Source organism: Pelodiscus sinensis, chromosome 4 (assembly GCF_049634645.1).
Source record: "Pelodiscus sinensis isolate JC-2024 chromosome 4, ASM4963464v1, whole genome shotgun sequence".
NCBI classification, from domain to species: domain Eukaryota; kingdom Metazoa; phylum Chordata; order Testudines; family Trionychidae; genus Pelodiscus; species Pelodiscus sinensis.
Window position 1 is genome coordinate 2,019,208 of NC_134714.1, and position 12,248 is coordinate 2,031,455.

Below are 12,248 nucleotides of genomic sequence, written 5' to 3' on the forward strand. Positions count from 1 at the left end.
CCCCCTCACTCTTCTCTTCTGCAGACTAAACAGACTGAAATCCCTCAGTCTTTCCTCGTAGGTCCTGTGCTTGAGCCCCCTAATCATTTTGGTCGCCCTGTGCTGGACCCTCTCCAATGCGTCCACATCATTTCGATAGTGGGGGCCCAGAACTGGACACAATACTCCAGGTGTGGCCTCACCAGAGCCAAATAAAGAGGAAAGCTGAATAAAGGGGAAACCGTAACCCCCCGATAGATCTGACACACCCCTGCCACCTGCCACATCGGTGCCAGAGCAGTTATCCATAAAAATGCAGTGGAAGACCTAAAATGAATGTCAGGATCACAACGACTCTCAGAAGCTTTGCGCTTGGCAGGCCTTGCTGGCATTTTCCAGGTTGCGTGTCCAGGTTGGTATTCAGAGAGGCTGGACAAAGAAGTTTGGAGCTGACACAGAAAGAGGCTTCACCTGCTGTGCTGTGGGCTGCATAAATCAAGCCTCGCAAAGCATCAGAAAGGAGCCACATCTGCGCGTGGCGCAAACGAGGGGTGGGAAGACAGAGGGGACCAAGCCACAGAGGTTTTCCTCACTCTGGGGACAAACCAATGAACTTTGGGAACACCAGGAGGAGGCAAAAGGACATGTCTTTATCCTGCGCTGAAGCAGCAAGAAGGGCAACGCTTTTCTGGATTCAGGAAAACTGGGTCCCAGCCAAGATGGAGGGTGAAGCTGGAAATTCCTGTCAGTGAGAAACGTGGTTCGATGAGGATTTTAGTGCAGCCCCTCAGAAGGGTACGTCTGTAGCTGTGGCTGGTTCCGTTGTCCTTCCTCCGTGTCACTGAAGTCCTTACCTTTGATAATAAAGCAATGGCCGTTTTCATGATATCTCATGATGTGATGTTATACTGGCCTTGCTCCCAAGCAGAAGCAGTCCAGGTGTGTGTGTGTGTGTCTTCCTTGGGGTTGAGCGTGGTAGGTTTTGGGCGTTTCCAGGACAGGAGGCCCAGTACTGTAAGGGGCACTGTCAGCGGGTCTTGGGTGCACCTAAGGTTACCTGCAAGCATGGTGTCCCTGAGCGTAGATGTTTGAACATATTTTCCCAAAAATCATTGTCTTTGAAAAGTTGTTTCATTCTATTATTATTATTCCCCCTGCAGAAAATGCAAAGCTAAACATTCTTGGCGGAAAAAGCCTGCATTGAGATTTTTTGGGGAGAAGGGGAGGATTATTTTATTTTCACATTTCGGAGACAATTGCCACTTTTTCTCTCTTTCATGATATTTTACTTGCTTTTCTTTCAAAAAGTGGGAAATCATTAAAAGAGAAAACGTGTAGAGACAATTGCACTTTGACATCTAACTTAAAATTCAATTGCTTTCTCTTAAACCCTGGCTAACGACAGAGGACAGTTCACGTGTGATAAAATGATCAATTACTTACTATGTTCCGGCAGATCAAGAGTAAGAGACTATCACCCGCTAGCCCAGGCCGGGGCTGGCACGTCCCATCACCCAGTCATCAGGATATTGTGCCACTTCAGTGACTTGCAGCAAGGCACGTCCCCAAGCAGAGCCATGCAAATGAACAGTCCATAGCCCCTGAGCCTCCTGGCTGGGGCCAGCAACCACACCGGGAGGGCTGTTCCCCTGGGCACGACTGAACACATGGAACGTCTCTGGCCTCCACACCCCTGGGCTAGTGTGACGTAGTGGGGGTACCTGGCTGGTTTCTATGCTGCTGGCTCTGGGGGATCCCCCACTGGCTGCCGTGGGTACCACGACCCAGCAAAACAGGATGAGTCACTATGCAAACCAGTGGCCAGACACCCCCCATGGAGAGGAACAAAGGAAGGTGGAATGCTGCCTTGGCTGGGGGGCAGGGCTGGAAGTGAGGGAGTTGGTTGCTGGCTGTCGGAGGGCATGGAGGAGAGCCTAGGAGAAGGGGCTGGAGTTTAGGGGCCCAGTCTCCCCCATCTCAAGGGGGCCTGAGGCATCCTAGCCCAGTTCCTGTGACCAGACTACATCTGTGCTGCGCTGTGCTGGAGGAGCAATAAACCACCCTCAATTCCACTGGCTGGTACAGTCTGTTTGTGCCATTTCGGGGTGCAGGAGACGGGGAACCCCCAACGCGCCGTCACACTGGTGTCAGGAGCGGGATGCACTGCACCCCGTGGATGGAGCTTCCAGCGGCAAGTGACAAGGCGCAGTAGAAGCAAGAGCCCTGGAGCCAGGCGTGCTGGAGACAGAGCGAAGCGGTTCCTGGGAATCGTGGGGCGCTGCAGCACTAGACTGGTGAGTCTGCACCGAGGGGCCCAGCGGGCAGATGGCCTACGCCCGACTCTTGAAGGCAGAGCTGGTGGGGCTGTGCAGAGAGAGGGGCTTGCCTGTGCAGAAAGCAACCAAGGCCCAGCTGATTGCCCAGCTGGAAGATAATGACCAGCCACAGGGCCAGGATCTTGTCCCCAGGGGAAGCAGCCAGACCCCCCCTGAGAGTGTGTCAGGCTCAGAGAGGGGGAGGAGCGCTGGAACCCAACGGAGAGATGAGACAGCGTCTCCCGGGAGGCCTGCAAGTAGCCCATCTAGGGCAGGGGCCAGCCCAGCGGAGCTGCGGCGCCTGGAGATCCAGCTGCGGATCAGGGAATTGGAAGTAGAGGACCGAGAGAAGGACCGCCAGGACCGAGAGAGGGAGCGCCAAGATCGAGAGAGGCAGCGGCAGCATGAGCTGGCCATGGCAGAGCGGAGAACCGGCGGGGCACCGGCTGCGCCAAGTGCGGATGGGCCCCAGGGTCCCAGGACTGCCAGACGCTTGGAGAGGCTCGTGGTGGCCCAACTGAAGGACATGGGTGACATAGACGGGTTCCTCAGTGCCTTTGAGAGGGCCTGTGGGCTGCAACGGGTCCCCCCAGCTGACTGGCTGCAGGAGCTCATCCCCGCACTGAACCAGGAGGCGGCCGGAGTGCTCAGTCAGCTGGAGGACCTACAGCCAGGGGATTACAACCGAGTCAAGGAGGCCCTGCTGCACAAGTTCGGGCTGACCCCCGAGATGTACAGGAAGAAGTTCCGGGGGGTACAGAAAGGGCCACGGGAGACCTATGTGGACCTGGCCTCCCGCCTGGCGCAATACTGCCGCAAGTGGGTGTCTGGAGCCGGAGCCCAGACCGCAGAGGAGCTGCTCAAGCTGGTCATGATGGAGCAGTTCTATGAAGCGTGCCCACCCAAACTGAGGCTGTGGCTCAAGGACCGGAGACCAGAGAACCCCCAGGAGGCCGGGAGACTGGCGGATGAGTTCACGGAGAGCCGGTCCGGGTGTGAACGGGAGTCCCGGAGAGAGAGGGAACCGCGCAGAGATCGGATCTCGGCTGAGCGACGGAGGGAGTCAACTACGGGGCGAGACCAAGGAACAGGTCGTCTGCGCCCCAGAGAACCAGCCAGGGCCTGGACAGAGACAGCCCAAAGCCTAACTTGCCATCGCTGTGGGCAAAAAGGCCACAAGAGGGCTCAGTGCATCAGGTCCCAGGACCGGGGACTTTCCAGGGTTAACTGGCTGGGGCGGGAGGAAGGGCAGGCTGCCCCAGAGGCAGGGGCTGGCAGGCAAACCTCAGCTCAGAGAGAGGGGAAGGATGCTCAGTGCACCTCCCCTGGGAGGTCTGATTCTCAGGAGGCGGATTTCTCCGTGTACCGGGTGGGGGCAGGACGGCCCCTGCGGAGCGAGTGCCTCATACCCCTGGAGGTGGATGGTAGGAAGGTGACGGGCTTCTGGGACACGGGGGCAGAGGTGACTCTGGCCCGATCCGACATAGTGGCCCCGGAGCGGATACTACCCCACGCGCAGCTGACCCTGAAGGGCATAGATGGGTCCCCGTTTAAGGTGCCTGTAGCCCGGGTGCATCTGAAATGGGGGGCGAAGGAAGGCCTCAAGGAAGTGGGGGTGCACCCGCACTTGCCCACCGAGGTGCTGATGGGGAATGACCTAGAGGAGTGGCCCCATGAATCCCAGCGGGCTCTAGTCACTACCTGGAGCCAGAGCCAGCGGGGGGCTGACAACGTAGGTCCAGGGAAGGACTCCTGGCAGCGTCCTCAGGGTCCCATCCCAGTGGACACGGGGTCCAGCCAGGCTGGGACTCCGGACCTAGGCAGAGGTGGGGGACAGGTCCCGATCCCTGCCTCAGCAGCTGAATTCCAGGCTGAGGTGCAGGCAGACCCCTCCTTGCAGAGGCTGAGGGACCAGGCTGGCCTCCATGCAGCTCAGCCCCGGGGGAGAGGTGGCCAGGAGAGATTCCTGCGGGAGCGTGGGCTCCTGTTCCGTGAGTGGCTCCCCCCCAGGAAGGCGAGGGCATGGGGTGTCCAGCGGCAGCTGGTCGTCCCCCGAAAGTATCGCCTCAAGCTGCTGTATTTGGCCCACGATGTCCCCGTTGGGGGCCACCGGGGGATCCGGAGCACCCGGCTGAAGCTGCTCCAGCACTTCTATTGGCCGGGAATCTTTACAGCCGTGCAGCGGTACTGCCGGTCCTGTGACTCCTGCCAGAGGGGCGGGAAGGCCCAAGACAGGAGGAAAGCGGCTTGGGGGTCTCTACTCCAGATAGAGGACCCTCTGGGCTTGCTGAGAGAGTTATGGGAGGGGAAGTCCTCCCTGGATGGAGCATCGGGGGTGGAAGCCGCCCTGGCTGTCCAGAGAAGGCTCGCTGGGCTCATGGCCCCAGCCCGAGAGACCCTGGCCAGAGATCAAGGCCAGCGGAAGGGTGGGTGTGACCCCCGAGGACAGGCCTGTGCCAGTCGCCCTGGAGCGGGGCGGCGAGTGGACAGAGGGAAGCCAATTCATGTGGGGCCTCGCCACGGCCGGCCCGAGTCAAGGGGAGCACCCATGTCCCCAGGGCGGGTTCCCACGCAGAGGACCCGAACTTCCCTAGGTCACGAGCGGAGTGACCCTGCTCAGTTCGCTCTCGGAGGGGGGAGAACTGTGACGTAGTGGGGGTACCTGGCTGGTTTCTATGCTGCTGGCTCTGGGGGATCCCCCACTGGCTGCCGTGGGTACCACGACCCAGCAAAACAGGATGAGTCACTATGCAAACCAGTGGCCAGACACCCCCCATGGAGAGGAACAAAGGAAGGTGGAATGCTGCCTTGGCTGGGGGGCAGGGCTGGAAGTGAGGGAGTTGGTTGCTGGCTGTCGGAGGGCATGGAGGAGAGCCTAGGAGAAGGGGCTGGAGTTTAGGGGCCCAGTCTCCCCCATCTCAAGGGGGCCTGAGGCATCCTAGCCCAGTTCCTGTGACCAGACTACATCTGTGCTGCGCTGTGCTGGAGGAGCAATAAACCACCCTCAATTCCACTGGCTGGTACAGTCTGTTTGTGCCATTTCGGGGTGCAGGAGACGGGGAACCCCCAACGCGCCGTCACAGCTAGGCCTAGACCAGACGGCCCCCAGGCCCTCTCCACTGGCTTCTGACCCAGGCCTTCTGAAGCCAGGGAACCCCTCAGGAGAGGTTCCCACATTGGCTTCCACGACCCTCCTTGGGACACTTCCACAGGCAAGGGAGCTAGGGGTGAAGGGGTGCTGCAGCACCCCAAGGTTTAGCCAGGGCTGTGCCACCACCCCACACCCGGGGCCTGGATGGCTGCTGCCCCATGCCCAGGGTCCAGACTGCCAATCCTACCCCAAAGTCCCAGCTGTGCCCCCCACGTCCTCATTTCAAGCCCTGGGGCTCGGCTCCAGGCCCCGTATCCATCCCAGCACAGAGGTGTGGGCACAGATGATGCCAAGGGGGCTGGCTTTTCACTCCTCCCTCCCACCCTTCTAAAAGTGTTCCCAGCCCACCAGTCACCCCCTACCACAAGCTGCATCCTGGGCATCTCCTCCACTGCCGGTGGCTTGGTTTTCCCATCAATCTCGGGCGTCGGTGAATCATAAGCCGGGCATCTGGGTCATCTGGCTGTACCACCTGGAGCATCACCGGCACCTCTGCAGGGACCTGCAGCACATGCCCCTCTTCCTCCGCCACCAGCCCAGCTGAGCTGGGCCTCCTCCTTTCCTCGGCTCATCCACTGTATGGTTAGCAGCTCTATCGTCCTCCCAAGCACTTGCCTGTGCTTGTCAGTCTGACTCAGGCTGGGCTCGTCAGTCTGAACGAGCGGTTGGGACGGACGCGCTGATGCCCTCAGTGACGGGCAGCGTGTGACCCCCCTCCCACTGTGACCTTTTCAATATTCTGCATTTCCTTTGAGTGGCCTCCTTGTCTGCCCACAAAGGTCAGTGGGTCATGGTGTGTGAGCACAAGACAGCTGGAAAAGCTCAGCTATCAAACCGCACCTGGACTGTAAAGGTCATGGCGCTATTGTGTCGTGTACGGTTACACACCACATTCATTTCCAGCACGAGGCTTTCTAAGCTGCAAACGAGCTTTGGGTGCCAAATGACCATTAGGCGGATTGAACAAGCTGGCTCATAATGTATGTCACTTTGGAAAGACTGTCTCTGAAGCATGCGATTCAGCAGCGTAGTGTGCCTAGAAAATCAGCTAGCATCTTCCATCGAGTGTACTGGAGTGAGGTATAACGCCCCGAAAGCATTTGACTTGCATATACCAGTAGGTAAGTCCAGTGTTATCTAGTTTGGGATCAGCTCCAAAGGCAGAAAGAGACGACTAAGGAGAGCTAGGATAGAGGTCTATAAAATCATGGCTGAGGCGGAGAAAGTGAATAAGGTAGCGTTATTTACTCCTATAACACAAGAAGTCAACAGTGTGATGCTGTTGCAAAAAAAGCAAATATGATTCTAGGTTGTTGTCACATTACCGAATTGGAGGGAAGCAGCCAGATCGCTGCTGCACCCATAGGTGGGGGTGTTGGCCCCAGAAATTGGTATAAAAGGGAGCCATGTGGGGTGTTGAATGGGAGCTTATTGTTTGTTAATCTTATGTACGCTATTTATGTGAGTGTATAATGTCTGTGTGTGTAGGTAGGAATCTGTAATCTGTGTGGAAGCTGAATATTTCTGTGAATGTGGTTAAGCATGGCTATGGACAGGCTGAGTAGCAAAGCCCTGTGGGACAATGGCTCTCAATGGGCTATGGACACACCCAAAGAACAGGGTTTGTCACCTGAGGGCAGCCAGCAGGGAACATAGAGATTGGCCTCTGACCAGGTGACTTACTGCATAAAAGAAGAGGCCAGGAAGGAGGTATAAAGAGGCCATGCGGTCGATGCCATTTGGTTCTCAGCTCAGCACTTCATCCCAGAGGCAGCACTGCAGGGACTGAAGAGCCCGGAAGACCTGTGAACCCATCCTGATCTTAGGATGTGCAACAAGAACTTTTAAACCAGCAGCTGTAACGTCTCTGCTAGAGCCTGCATCGAGGACTGGGAGGTTCGGTGCATGTAACGTACTGTACTTTAACAACCTTACACTCATGTTTTTCTTTCTTGTGATAATAAACCTTTAGTTATAGATTCTAAAGGATTGGCCCAGCGTGATTTGTGGGTAAGATCCAGAGGGTAAATTGACCAGGGATCTGTGGCTGGTTTCTTGGAACCGGACAGGACTTGTTTGGGGTAGGTGGGATTGGGTGCTAGGACCCCCCCACCTGTGTATGAGGCCCGGGGCCATCTGGGGCACGGATATTGCTGGGGTGTTGGAGGGGTTTTGCTCGTGAGGCTTCAGGCAGGCAGCTGAAGTGCTCTGTGAGACTGGTTCGTGGCCTGTTTGGAGAGGTCACCAGTCAGGGGGGCTGTAAGGAGCCCCGGATTTGAGCAATTCGCCCTGAGCGGACGCCCTCAGCTGTGCCCAGACACGGCCCGGTCCGTCACAGTTGTATCAACAGGTGTGTTGTAAGCAAAACTCGTGAAGTCATTCTGCCGCTCTACTCTGCACTAGTTAGGCCTCAGCTGGAGTACTGTGTCCAGTTCTGGGTGCCACATTTCAAGAAAGATGTGGAGAAATTGGAAAGGGTACAGAGAAGAGCGACAAGAATGATTAAAGGTCTAGAGAACATGACCTATGAAGCCAGGATTCATGAACTGGTCTTGTTTAGTTTGGAAAAAAGAAGATTAAGGGGGGACATGATAGCGGTTTTCAAATATCTAAAAGCGTGTCACAAGGAGGAAGGAGAAAATTTGTTCCTCTTGGTTTCTGAGGACAGGACAAGGAGTAATGGGCTTAAAGTGCAGCAAGGGAGGTTTAGATTGGACATTAGGAAAAAATTCCTGTCAGGGTGGTCAAATATTGGAATAAATTGCCAAGGGAGGTGCTGGAATCTCCCTCTCTGGAGATATTTAAGAACAGGTTGGATAGACATCTGTCAGGGATGGTGTAGACGGAGCTTGGTCCTGCCTTGAGGGCGGGGGGCTGGACTCGATGACCTCTCGAGGTCCCTTCCAGTCCTATGATTCTATGATTCTATGAAGTAGGATCAAGCCATGAAATAATAGGCAGCAGGTTTAAAATAAACAAGTATTTCTTCACGCAGTGCACAGTCACCTTGTGGGACTTTTTACAAGACCATGTTGTCAAGGCCAAGACTATAATACAATCCAAAAAAGAACTAGATACATTGAGGGGATGGTGTCCGTAGTCTCTGTTTGCCATCAGCTAGGAACGGGTGACAGGGGAGGGAATCACTTGGACTATGTCTCGACTACATCCCTCTTTCAAAAGAGGGATGTCAATTAGGCAGATCGAAAGTGCAGATGAAGCGTGGATTTAAATATCCTGTGCTTCGTTTGCATATTCGCGCCTGATCGCTGTTTCAAAAAAAGGTATTTAGAAAGTGAAACTACAGTCTAGATGCAGTTCTTTCGGAAAAAAAAAACCCTTTTTCGAAAGATCCCGTACTCCTCATTTTTTCAGGAGTACGGAATCTTTCGAAAAAGAGGGGGAGAATTTGAAAGAACCGTGTCTAGACTGTGGCTTCACTTTCAAAATACCCTTTTTCGAAACAGCGATCAGGCGCGAATATGCAAACGAAGCACGGGATATTTAAATCCATGCTTCATCTGCACTTTTGATCTGCCTAATTCGAAAGAGGGATGCAGTCTAGACAAGCTCTTGGTGACTCCCTGGCATTGGTCACTGAGAGACGACAGGATCTGGGGTTACATGGACCTTCAGTCTGACCTGGTATGGACATAAAAAGTCATTTTAACAGCGTTATGTTGCCTACACCACATTTTCATATAAAATACATTTGAGAGCACAACTTCCATTCTTCATACACAGCAGAGGAATGAAGAAACATCCAAGGCCAATCTTTGGCTGCTGTACAGCGTGTAGTCAACCTGTGGAACTCCTTGCCAGAGGAGGCTGTGTAGGCTAGGACTAAAACATAGTTTAAAGAGAAGCTAGATAATTTCATGGAGGCTATTAGCCATAAAAGGCTATTAGCCAGGGGATAAAATGGTGTCCCTGGCCTCTGTTTGTCGGAGGCTGGAGAAGGATGGCAGGAGACAAATCGCTTGATCATTGTCTTCGGTCCACCCTCTCTGGGGCACCTGGTGCTGGCCACTGTCAGCAGACAGGATACTGGGCTAGATGGACCTTTGGTCTGACCCAGTACGGCCGCTCTTATGTATATTTTTGCTATTGTGCAGAAGTTAACAGTAGCCCCCCAATTTACATCAGTGGAGAAAGTGGCCTTCTGTGTGCAAATGATAAAGATGCAAAGACTGAAAGGCTTAACACAGTTGTGTTGTAAGATCACGAGTCAGCTCTAAACATTCCCCAGCTGATGCCATGGCTGTAGAGTGTCTCATTTGTATCGGGGCTGCTGCACACATCTTGCAACAGGTCGTCACATCGTTAGTTCCTGCAGGCGATAATAAATAAAAGAAGCTGCTTTTCCCTTAAAAACGTAAATGCTGCGAGTGTTGAGTGGCTTGTTAAATATCAACCTGATCTGACAGGGCTCCTGGTGTCTGCAGCAAGATGACAAAGCTGAACCTGCTTTTTATAAAGTAACTAACCACTGTGGTGTTAACAGGCCATTCCCCCCAGCGGTCCTTTGGAACGTGCTAATTACTGACACTAACCTGTGTGTTCAATCTCAGATTTAGCTGTGGCATTCAGGAGTTCCGGGTGCTCTGGGCCGACCCTGCGCCCACGTGGGTTTGTACTGACGGAGCCCAGCGGTTTAACGTCTGCCTCCTCTCTCCGTTGCTTCACGTTTCTTCTCTCGCTTTTGTGATGCAGTGAAAATTCCTTTTCCTGTTTCTCACTGTCGTTTTCTTTTGGAAAACAGTGAACCCTAAATGAATGCAAGGCCCCCTCTGAACTTGAGCAACCCTGCTAGAACCACAATGTCTTTTATTCCACTGCAGTCGTAAAATCTCTTCTTGTTGTGAGGCTTTTCCCCGTTGAGGTTGGTCATTACCTATGAATAGTTTGAACCAGAGTTTGTCTGTCTGTCTATTGGGGGGGGGGGGGTGGAGTGCGTGTAACTTTGCTACAGCTACAAGGACAGATACATACTCGGATTAAGTAAGAGAAGGAAATAAAACCCCAGTATCTTGCCAAGCACATGCCAGCTCCCATCCATTCTTTACCATCCGCCACTGTGATGGCCTTTATCTGCAGCTCTGGGATGGTCTCATTCAGTTCTGGCAACTGTTAAGGGTAAAATCCTAAGTCGTTCAATGTTTGGTTTGGAATGTTTGATATTCTAGGGTATCCCTGTTAAAATCAAAATGGAGGACCTGTCATCCATTTTGTAAAACACAATGAAAGACAAGCCACACGCCCTGGGTCTGTCAGAACATGATTTTCCCGCCTTTGGCAGAAAACTGGATTTACCTCAGAAGTACATCATACAGGGTCTCCCTAGCAGGGGCAGATTCCACGTGGTCTCCCTAGCAAGGGTCTCCCACCTTAGAGGGTATAAAAGGCCAATAGCCAGACAGTTTGGGGCTGCCCATCCTAGAGGCAGGGTGCACGGGGTTTTCCTTATAGATAATTGGACTCCAGAACAAGACAGCTGCTGCAGCCATACAGAAGACTCCACTGAAGACCATCGCCAGCCACCCTGACAACTACTTACCATCGACACGGAAGAGGACTAGGAGGGCTCTCCTCACTGCTCCTCTCTCAAAGCTCTCAGTGAGCTGCGAGATTTGAGGTCCTGAGTGACCGTCTGGGAACTATCAAGAAGGTTGCTATAAACTTTTGTTATTATATTGACCATACCAATTGGACTCAGCCAAAATTTTGCTTTTCCTTGTGGGTTTTGGGGTATTGATTATTGTACCATTTATTGTTTGTTGTTAGCCATTTTTGAATACCCCCTTCCCAAATCCCTGATTTTGTAAATTTACCCTTAATAAATCGGTCATTTGTTCGGTTCACCTAAACTGGGTTATTTGATTAATTAAAACGTGCCACCAGATGATAGAAGCTGGCTGTCGCAGGACTCAAACAGAGGGTTTAGTATTCTTAGGGGACCCCTCTGCTGCCTTATCATTTCTCTCCACCTAACACAACGGGGATATGGGATGTGGACGGGAGCACTTTTCTGGGATGGAGTGAGAGAGGATTGCTCCAAGAAGTTGCACTCATTGACATGTGGTAGTTCACAGTGGGGCCAGGACTTGGGGCTGGCAGAGTGCAGTGGAGGAAGACAGGGATGCTGCTGTCCATCTAGCATGTCAATCTCCCAGGGTAAAAGCAGGAGTGGAGGGTCACAGGGAAAGGGGAAGCCGGAAGGCGCCTGAGATACACCCTTCCCCCAGGGACTAGGGGTATTTGCTCCCCAGGGTTGAGCGAGCTGTGTGGTGGTGTTTGAGGAAAGCCCTTTTGAAGCTCTGTTTTGGGAGGATCCTCACTGCAGACTCCCTCCTCGGCAAGTCCCTTGTGGATTGGGTGGAAACTACTTTCCCAAGAGCCCTTCCCAGCTGAACCTACCTTGCGGCCCTTGCAACACCAACCATGCAAGGCTGTCTCTAGCCCCCTTGTAGTCTAGGGGTACTGGGACAGTGACATCCGGAAGAGGGACCTATTGTGCCAGATGTGTGTGCAAAGGCAAAGGGGAAATGGTCTCTACTTCTTCCCTCCCCTCCAAAAAAAAAAAAAAAAAACCATGACAGCAAGAGTTGTCTTGTGACACCACTAGGCTGAGACTCTTAAAATCTGGGTTCAGCCTTGTTGGGTGAGTCACGTCAGCTCTCTGCCAAAGCCCCACCTGTACCTGGGCAAACACTCTTCCATTTCACTGCCCCTTCCTCTATGCTGCCATGCCTCTATGGCACCTGCAGCACAACGGGGCCCTGGCTTCCGCTGGGACCGTAGAA